This window comes from Egretta garzetta, unplaced genomic scaffold (genome assembly GCF_000687185.1).
Source record: "Egretta garzetta isolate BGI_Z169 unplaced genomic scaffold, ASM68718v1 scaffold154, whole genome shotgun sequence".
NCBI classification, from domain to species: Eukaryota; Metazoa; Chordata; class Aves; order Pelecaniformes; family Ardeidae; genus Egretta; species Egretta garzetta.
This window is the reverse complement of record NW_009259600.1, coordinates 5060062-5070610: the sequence shown is the minus strand read 5'-3', so window position 1 is coordinate 5070610 and position 10549 is coordinate 5060062. Positions and strand designations below refer to the sequence as shown.

Below are 10549 nucleotides of genomic sequence, written 5' to 3'. Positions count from 1 at the left end.
CGCAGCCCCCGGGCCCCCAGGGCAGTCTGGGGGCGGGCTTCGCCCCCCCACCCCACCCCCCACCCCGAGAGTTCCTCGTTTATCTCTGCTCTGTTGTCCACCCCGGCTCTGGTGAATCGGAGGAGCGGACGGCTTTCGAGCGACTGGGGATGTTGCATCTCGGCTGCAAAGGCGGTGATGATAGCCAGCCGCTTGCCGAGTGTTTTCCTCGCACAGGTCCTTCTGCAGAGCTGGGAGTTTTCCACCTGGCAGTGTACTACGCGCACAGCAACTATTGCAGGCGCGTTTTGCAAGGATAGGGGGAAAATGGGTAACAAACGGTCTGAATGCCAGCGTGCGTGTGAGTGAGCCGAAGAGGTGATGCTTGGCAAAGGGGGAGGTGTCCTTCTGCCTTTCTGCTCCTCTGCTCTGTGACGGAAAGGAATGGGGCTTTGCCAAATGGGTAGTAGTGGAGTAGAGTTACGGGGATATGCCAAAGGGACAGCAGGAGAATGCAGTTATTGCTGAGCAGAGAAATCAGAATCTGAAGCCTTCATGCCCTTGTGGTCGCTTATTGGAAATGTGCCTACGTTTCCCTGCGAGGAGCATGACAAATCTTGTTTCTGTTAAAATACTGTAGTTGGCATTGGTGCTGATTAGTGCCTTGTCTTGTTTGTCATCAAGGACAGCATTATTTTTAAAAAGCAAAGGGCAGTTTGGGAAATGGGTCTTGCAAGATTTAGCTCTGTAGGCAAAACTAACTATAAATTCATTTTTAAAAATGAATTTTTTTCCTTCAAAGTGTGAGGTGGGTTTTTTTTTTTAATAATTCCTCTTTTGTCAGCCAAAGAATCATATTTCAGCATCTGATGAAATGTTTTTTACTAGGGAAAAGAAGGTTTTCAGTATAATATGCAGGTCAAACTGGAGTATAAAGTCTGAATTGCCCAGCTAACAGAATTCACTTGCATGCTTAGAAATGATGTCTGTGTAACATTACTTAACAGCTTCCAAAATCTTCCCATTATTTAACTGTAAACATTTAAATGCTTGTACTTCAAGCTTTCAGAAAGCTGAGAAAGCACTTTTTTTTTTTAAATTCTATGCTGAACTAGGCCTGTTTAGTCCAGAAAATGAAAATGAAAGTTTCTCACTTTTGCATAATGGCAGTAACGCTACTCTTAAAATGAGTTCAGTAAAAGGCTTACATATGCGTAACTCTTCTATATGCGTATTTCTTGAAGTATGCCAGAGTTTCAACTGGGCTTTATACAATTCCACGTTTATAAAATGCTGAATCTTAGCTGTTGTGTTTATGTTGTCAGCTGGTTTTGAGTTTGAGGACATCAGATCATAATTTCTAGAAGAGGGAGTTGAAAAGTCTATGTGTGGCGTTCTTCTCTCCCCTTCCCCTTAAGTCTACCAGACAAATGACACATTTCTTATATAGAGCAATCATCAGATTTTGATTAATTATGCTAGCTGAGGCTCAGGAGGAACGCAAATGCTTGACAGATGTGTTTGTTTACCTTCGTAGTGTGTACAAACCCTGGTCTATCCATTAGTAAATGAATCATTAAAACTCCCTTAGCTATGGGATTCCCAGTTAGCATTAATATATGCATTAGGAAAACTTGTTTTATGAGAATTTAATCAACCTGTGAAAGAACACAAGCCCTTGAATTCTTTTGGCAGTTGGGTAGAGCCTTTTGTGATGGAAAATGTGTATGCTTTTTTTTTCCTGTTATTAATTAACAGCATGTAGCTACTACTCCCTATGACAAAAAACTTCCGACTGAATTTGTTCAGTGGGTGGGTGATTATTTCTAACCAGTTTAATTTTTTTTTTCCCCGTTTGCTTGGGCCTTTTTGATCCTGACTTCGTCTTATTAAACTATTCCTCACAAATATTTCCTCCCCTGCCCCATCTTTCCAGGGAAACAAAGTAGGATGCCTAAATCTTTTCACAGGACTGTTTTGGAAGCGCTAAGAATGGTCTTTGAAGTACAAGTGTACTGTTCTGTACCACTATCCTCTGATGGCCTTTAGCCAAGCTTGTGGTCTCCATTATGGGGTCAGTTTACTCTGGCCCATGGTCAGACATCCATAATTAGCTTTGTGATTTGTTTTCTGGATTGTACGTAAACACCACATGCCAGCCTAGTGGAATAAATATTAATACCTGACTAGAACGAGTTGATGGATGCATGTTTTAGGCTCTACTCTTAGTGTGATTTCTGGTTTGCAGCTGAGTTGCAAGTCAGTCTGAGTCTTTCTTAGGGTCAGCAAAGGTTCTTTGAAAGACTAATAAAATTCATTCTAACACTGGTTTATCCATAAAGAAGTTGATTTCAGATTTTTCTCTTTTTGTGTTTGTCTTAGCTCTAAGTTTCCATTGTCCCTTCGAAGTGATCTGATGGAAGATGTGTAGCTGAATGAATTGGTGAATGTAACACTGAGAAAGGTGTTGGATCTTATATTGCTAAAAGCATCTGAATTGCATCTGGAGGTAGACTTACACCAAGAAGGTAAAAGGTTGCATTGAGTCTTGGAGAACTGGTTGTTTTTAGTAGTGTTACAGTGTACAATTTTTTTTCACCATAGGAAGAATATGGAAGAGGCTGTATCAGTACCTTGAAAACGGGGGGGGGTTTAATTTTCCTAAGTTTTCACAAGAAGAGACTTCCTTTTATTTCTGAGTCTCTGAAGTGTAAGTTTTATTTGTGATTTAGTCTAATGTTAGTTTATTTCTAGTGGTTTGTTGTTTAAATCTTAAGTGAAATAATCTTTCAGGAAAAATTGAAATCTTTTTGTGTTGTATATAGATTAGATTTCAGATATTGTGGATTCTACTTTAACTCAGAAAGAAATAAAAGTCCAAATAAACAACTGTGAGTTTGAACTAAAGAGTAGAATTTCAGTCTTCCCTCTTAAGTACTCACATAAAGCTTACTTCAGAAGATTTCCTCAGGCCCTCTTTTTTATTTATTTTGTTTCTTAGTGCGTTGCGATGTTATTCTATAAGTAGGTATTTGGTCTATTGCTGATATTTATGGATTGACAGATTTCTTCCAGACTTCTGTAAACTAATGTTCACCTCATTATCCCAGATTTTCTTGTAAGTTTATTTTGTAGTTGATGAGAAGAGACTTTGCACATCTGAGTCATAAGGCGGCTTAGTCTTCTTTCTTCAGAGCTTTTCTGGTTGTCTCATGTACATTTCTGGCAATTCTCAGGCATGCAGAACTGTGTTTTACCTTGGTTTTGATTGCTGGTTCTTCTCTGGCATGGGTTGTTTGGTTTTTCTTTTTTTCTCTTAGTGCAGGTACTGACTCAAGGATCCAAAACAAAGCAATGGATATCTAAAAACAATGTTATGTGGGACTAGAGTGTTACAGGGCTCTACTAGAAATTATCTTCCTGCTGTAAGCATGGCTTATACCAGCTTTAGACTAGTCTTTGAGTTCTTCAGAGTAGAATTCAGAGAGGGAAAAGCCCCATAGCAGAGATGTGAGATGTCATTTGTGATACCATCATTAGGTCTTTCCTTGTTAAGGCAAGTGAGGGCCTCAACTGTCTGTTTTGCTTCACTTTCATGCAAGTCATGTCATATTTCTAAGGAGAATTAACCCTACCTTGAGGTTTATCCATGGAATAAGACAAAGGAGGAGTGCTTCCATTTTAGGTTACTTTTTTGCAATGGAAAGATGACTGTAGGCTTTTGCACTCTTAAACTGTGGATTGAAGTCAGTCACTTGCTGGGTGACTATTAGTATCTTGTTGGACAGATAGCTGGAACACAGCAACTGTAATTGCCTTTTAGAAGATGAGAATAGCTGTAGAATTTTTTTTTTTCCTGAAGGGTGAGTATCCAACAGGTTCACTTCATATCTAGTTATATTGCAGCAGCCTGGAAAGCTGATATATGCGTTCCTTTAACCTAAAGCAACTTAGCAAAGGGACGTAATGACACAAGTTTAAATAAAAGTTACATATACACAGGTGTTTCCTCAGGCATTGAAACTTCCTCTCTTTAGAGGCCAGCGTATCCCCTAATGATGTCTTCAGTGAGACATTTGAAGGGCATCTTACAGAAATAAATATTCGTACCAGTTCAATTTGGTATAGTCACTTGTCTTTGCTTCCTAAGTAGAGCACAACTCTGTTAATGCTAGTATCCTGTTATTGTTCAGCACAAACTGTCATTGTGGGATTATGTCAGTTCTGTTCTGTTTCCATTTATAGTTGAGACAAATTACTGTTAAACAAACATTTTTCCATAGGTCCTTTAGCTGCTCCTCTAAGGCAGATTAGAGCTCTTACTCTAAATTGGAGCATCTGGCTGTCCACTTCAGTTGTTCCATTTAGTGAATGAAGAACTGCTTCAGCAAGAGAACTAACTCTGGAGAAACTGTCTGCAGTAAGAATCATGTTGCTTTGTTCTCATTGTGTTTCACTGATGGCTGCATATCCTTAATAAATAAAAGTATCACTTCTAAGTTTCTCAATTAATGATCAGATTTTTCACAGAAAACCAAACTCTGCAAGCCAAGTTAATCAAGTTCTGTTTTTATCTGAAAATGTGTAATCTGTAAGACAGTTCCAGCTATACTGTTTAGTGCACTGTGTAAGACTTGTAGTGAGACAAATTTACCTTGTGTATGTTTTCAAGAAATGGTTTGTAGAGAGTGCAAAGTGTACCTCCAGGGATCTGCGGAACAGTGGAGATTTAGGTGGGACTGAAGACTTTAGTTGGGGCATGGGGATTTTACAGTGGTACCTGGCTAGCTTTTTGGATGTGATGACATCACAACACTTGTGTTGCTGTGCCTTGTTTTTATTTTTAAATATTTATCTAAAATAGCCTTGTTAACTGTCTGCTCTTAGACAAATAAGTGTCTGTCTTAGCACCGTAATGGTTGCATTCCAGAGGAAAAGACTGCTGGTGGTGCCTAAATGCGTCATTCATCCATTTCCTTTGCTGCAAGTACATGGTGCACAGAACTTACAGTATATTTCTGTGAAACTGGACAAGGGGAGGGATGTTTTGGCAGATCTTTTGCAGTATCATCATTCAGAACTCAATCTTGGGAAGAAACATTTATACCTTTTTTAGGAAGTAGAAGGCTTTTATTCTGTCTAAATTAGATAGTTGATGAGTGCTTTGGGCTTTTTATGACCTGAAAATTGGGGGCCATATGCTCAGCCCATGTTCAGTGCTGCAGCTCTTCCCTGTATCAAGATCTAATTGTACCTTGACAGTAAATGTTTTAGTAAGTATTAAGTGAACATCTGTACAGGGAGTGTAAATAATAAGTGAAGATGCTGACAGAGTGGTTGTTGCAACATAGTGTTCAGCTTTTCTCCTTCATATCTGAACACTTTACGTAGGGAGCATCCAGTTGTCCCTCAAACATCTAATAGTGGAAGACCGTGTGGATGGGAATAAATAGTGGCTGTAGTGAGACCACCCAGCTGGCCTGCTGAGAAACGTTTTCTTCTGGTCAGCCATTGTGAAGTATCTTACTTGGGGTCTGCCTTTCATGTTTCTGTAGTAAGCAATCTAGTATGTTGATCAATGCAAAGAAACGTAGCTGTAAGATGAAGCATGTTCAAGGTTAAAGACTTTATTTTTAGAATGTGTACTAGAAAAATAGTTTTTATCAAAGACTTCTCCTCTGTGTGTACTGATGGAGGTGCTCTGACTTTGCGTTCCTCTATCTTAAGTCAAATATAAACAGAATAAACCCTTTAAAATTACTTTTTTTTTTTCTGAGTTGAAGACCCTGCTTCAGTTTCCTAAGAAAAGCAGTTATCTTCTCAGTTTCATTTTACCTTTGAAGCTGTATCTGATACTTACTTTTTGTTTGACTTCGCATTTTAAAAAAAAAAAAAAAGCAGTCAAGCTTTCCTTTATATGACACTGCTAAAAATACATCTTGGGAGACCAGGAGCCCTTTTGCTCAGGGTCAGAGATGGAGGTATCAAACTTCCAGGTCCTTTTTAAGCAAAGGGATCTTTAGTGCTTATAGCCTGTGAAGCCAGGCTGTTGCTTTCCTGAAGTGTAAGATTCTGCAGTCAGTGCAAGTTTGTCTGGGGGACAGCATAGAGAAGAAACCTGCAAAGCTATTGTGCTCACTATTTCTCTTAATTTCACACCACCATGGTTTTAAGCCATCATTTGGACTGAGGGATTTTTCTATGTAGTGACCAAAAGTATTTTCCTCCTTAAGTTCCTACCTGAGTAGTTACTTCCCCTTCCTGTTCCTATTTGCTGTTGCCTTCCTTTTTTTTTTTTTTTTTTTTTTTCCTCCCTTTATGTGGCCGTACACTTTTGTTCAGACAGTCTGTGGTGGTGGTGCGTAGCTGCAGGAAAGTAGACTTTGCCTTCTGTGACCTGACACCAGGCAGAAATTCAGCCAGGGTAAGAATAGAAGAGAGCCCTGTAAGCTCAGCACAGGAGTCCCAAGTCTTTCCATTATTAACAATTAAAGATGATTCCAAGATGAATTAGGTACTGGATTAACTAACTAATGAAAAGAGAACAAGGATAAACAAAGAGAAAGATCCTGCCTTGCAAGAATTCAGATTATTAGGATTACACGCTGCCTGCCTGTCTGGGAAAGGATGAACAAGCTCCCCTGTTTTCAGTGTTAATTTAGTTAGCAGATAAGTTTATCTGGCACATCATATACCTTATCTTTCGCTGTTGAATTGAAGCTTTGCAAGGAGGTGTTGTTTACTGGGGAATGGGTTAAGAAATAGAATCATCCTGTTTAGTTAGTCCTGCCCAGCAGTGTTTCAGCCTTTTCTCTAAAACAGTAAGCAGTGAAAATGGTTTCTTCCCACCTCCTACACCCTGCCCTAATCAACATAATATCATGGCTGGATCTAGACCAATAAGTGTTGTTTTACTAAAACATGAAGATGGTGACATGGTATTGTTTTCATTGTTGCTTTTTTGTTTTGTTTCTGAGGTGTGAGGTACTGCTGTATTTTTTAGGGCTGTATAATCATATCCTTTTCCTTATCTCAAAGGTCATACAATATTACCTTTCTGTTTTAAGGGTAACAAATAATTTCTAAGTCACAGTTTCAACCTAAATTATCTCCCACAGGCTGTGGGCATCTTTGCACTGTATGCCTTTTAAAGCCATTATATAAAAAATGGCATATGCACAATTACTGTAAAGCCACAGTATGCTGCATTTGTGGGATGGATTCTCTTAAACCTTCTGTGCATTTGCTTTTGTTCATCTCTGGTTAAAAGTAAAAATTATAAAGAATATGTGTTTAGATATGGTTGGTGTTCCTCCTGAAATGCATGAAAATACACCTCTTCAGAGTATGCAAAAGAATAGTAGTATTGTGCTAAAAGTCATTCACTGAGAGAACAAATTAGAACTCTGAAAGGAGGGAGCTTCCAGTTGGCAGTACAGTGGGCAAAAATACAACGCTTTATGGAAAGGCTCAGAGGATTGTTGCTTTTATCTGTAAAAAAGCAATGTAGGTACTGAAGCTCTCTGTAGAATGTAGTCCTTCTGAAGTCACAACTATTCACCTTTAAAGTTCAGCTCTCTGAAATGTGTGTTTTGTTTGCACTGTGTTACTATAGGCTAGTGACTGAATATGGGTGGGTTTGGAATATTTGGTGATGAAGTTAAAACCTTGTTTTGGTGATTTGATTTCCTTCAAAAAAGGGAAGTTACTAGATTTACCTTTGTTATCACATGATTGTCAAGTCATCAAAGTAGTTGCCTGGAGTATGGCTTTGAGTAAGTATTGTCTAACTCGATATGTACCTGCAGTAACTTCTTTAACGGGCATTCTGCAAAACAGTGCATTTTGTAGGTGAAGAATGGCTCAGCTTTTAATCATGTGTAGAATGCAAGAACTCTGTCTTTCTGTTGTAAAGGCAAGGAAGATGCCTTCAGGATGCTGGTAGTTTAGCTTTGTTTCTCAGAAACCATGATAATGAGTGCACTAGAAATACTCGAGACAGGTAGATACGGCTTCTGCAGCAATTAGATGACTTACTTGCCCTGGTCTTGTAATATGAAGGATTGCACACATCAGTAAAGTGAAACTGATTCTGCCATTGCATGCAGTTTGTTATTTTAAAGTTTCAGGTCAAGTTCCCAAATGTTAAGAAACGTCAGAATTAAGGTTGAAGAAGCAACCATGGTTTGATTACCTTTTGTGCCTACCTTTGTTAAGTTATAGTCCTTAATTGTACAGCTGTGGTGTTTTGATTTCTTTTTCTTCCCCACAGAAGCATTCCTCAGAATATATTTGCCCTGTCCACTGGGTTGAGCAGCAATAAACCTAGTTTCTAGGGCAATTGTTTCCTTTGAATAAGTTTGGAGATGCAATGCAAATAAAGCAGAAAATACTTTCTTCTTGCCTGATGAAGGCATCTGAATCCTGGCTGTGTAATATCAGTGGTATTTCTTGGTTTAGGGGGGTAGTGGTGTGTGTATGTGTACACAATTGATACTGCAGGTATCTTTGAACATATAATTTGCTGTGTAATATAGCCTGAAAGAAATTAAGTTCTTGGGTATCTCAGATCAGGCAGCTCAGGTTGGTAAATAAATCTGTCCTTAATCATATGCTTTAATGTTGTATCTGTTAATAGGGATAATTACCATGCTGCTTCAGTGGGATGAATATGGTATTTGACTATTTCAGCAATATTAATCTAACATATCAGTGCTCTGCAGTGGCCTATAAGGAAATCCATTTCTGCTTTCAATGTAGAATTATATGCAGTATTCTTTTTCTTTTGTTTTGTTTTTTTTTTGTTTTGTTTTGTTTTTAAGATAAGGGGCACGATGAGTAAGAACAAACAAAATACTGAATAGTGATCTGATAAGTGCGAACCTGGCAAAGATTCTATGGGGGAAAGGGATAAAAGCCGTGCAATTAAGCTGTCATAATGTACTTCAGCACTCATCTCCAAACTCCAGGGCTTAATTCTGTTTACTTGGTAAAGTTATTTCTAATATAGTTTGTATGTTGTTTCCTAGCTGTTAAAAATAATAATTGCAATCATATCAGTAGGTTGGGAAGCTACTCACTAGGCAGACCGCTGCTATTTGAGCTAGTGGTATCTAATAATACTCTGTCATGCTTTATAGGGATCAACCCTAGACAGTATGATCCATGTGCTTATGCAGGGGGTTTTATGGATGTCTTTGGACTGTGGAGGATGAGCACTAGAGGAAGGCATGCTTTGACAGTACAAGCTGCTTTTGCTGCTTTTTTTTATTTGTCACCAGCAATGTACCTTTTACCTTCTGCATAGTTAAGTGTTTTATCCAAATTGTATTCACATTCAGTCAGTTCATATTTTTGCTAGGGAGATTTCTTAGCCAATCTAAATTAATCTAAACCCTTTTCAATACCTAATCTGATCTCTTTATCTCTCCTGTTGAGCATCTCCCTCCCTCTGTTCCCAGTTCAACTACTCTTTGTAGGGTGTCTCTGTTATCTTCACCCTGTGCTTGTTAGCTCATTTTCCTGTAGTGTTTGTGGTCAGCCAGTCAGTTCTCCTGCCTCACTGGGTTTTTCATGAGATATATTGTCTCTATTACTCCTTCTAGAGTTCCCAGAATACTTACCTGAACAACTCCTGTTGGTCTTACCACTCTGCAATCCCTGTTTTTTCTCATTTTTCTCTCTGGCACTCACTGATGGAGTCTCTGTTTAGCCATCCTATTCCTGTTTTGGAGTGGACTTCAGTCACCCTTCTGGCAGCCTCCACTTCCACTGTTGTTAGAATTACAGCATGGCTCAGGTTGAAAGAGATTCTTAGAGGGCATGGAGTCCAGCCCCTGCTCAAAGCAGGGCTGCTCCTTGGCCAGGTTGCTCAGCACCATGTCTGAGCAAGTTTGGACTATATTCTTATTTTTGTCTACCTGTTTTGTCCTGAGCCCCCTTTTCTTCATTACTTTATTCCTGCCTCCTCCACATTTGCTTAGAGTATCTTCTATATTGCTGCTACTTAGTAGTGGGACCTTGGAAAGGATAAGTTGGCTTCCTGGCTTTATTTTCTGGTACTTTGACCCAGCATATTGTGCACGCTGAAGTGAAGGGAAGATTCTGTTCGATGCCAGGCTGGATCAAGTTCAGGAGAGACTTAGCAGATAAAATACATGCTCTTTGCTGAAAATCATGTATTCTTCTCCGGTTCCCAAAAACTTGCAAGCATGGCTATATTCACATTGCTGGAAGGCTGATAACATGTACATCCCAGATATATGGGTCAGAATTCAAATTCCAGCCTTAAAGTGTGCTAGTGCCAAACTTTTCCAGAGAAAATACTGCAGGTTTTGGACTTACTTTCTTTTCTAAGAGAATTTTCTTCATTGAAGTGTTGTGATTTTTTTGGTAGTGTTTTTTTTTGTTTTATTTGTTATTGGCTTAAGTAGTTTGAAATAACAGCACTGAAGAACATCTTAGTATATAACTTTTCAGCCCAGTTTGCTTGAGAAGATTCTATAGAGATTTGGAAATAGGTTGTTATAGTGGGAAGCATCAGACAATAATAGAGTTATGAGCCTTTCTT

The 10549-nt window shown here is 39.0% G+C and overlaps 1 protein-coding gene across 2 annotated transcripts in view; it reads left to right on the top strand.

Annotated features, from left to right (window-relative positions):
- The first annotated feature begins 2352 nt into the window (after positions 1-2352).
- RNF19A (ring finger protein 19A, RBR E3 ubiquitin protein ligase) overlaps positions 2353-10549 on the top strand; it is a 58508-nt gene continuing 50311 nt past the window's right edge. The window contains exon 1 of one of the 2 annotated variants that reach the window (XM_035893841.1): positions 2353-2507. The gene's annotated coding sequence lies outside the window, so the exon portion shown is untranslated. The remainder of the gene's footprint in view (positions 2508-10549) is intronic. The other variant, XM_009638366.2, reaches the window with a different exon arrangement.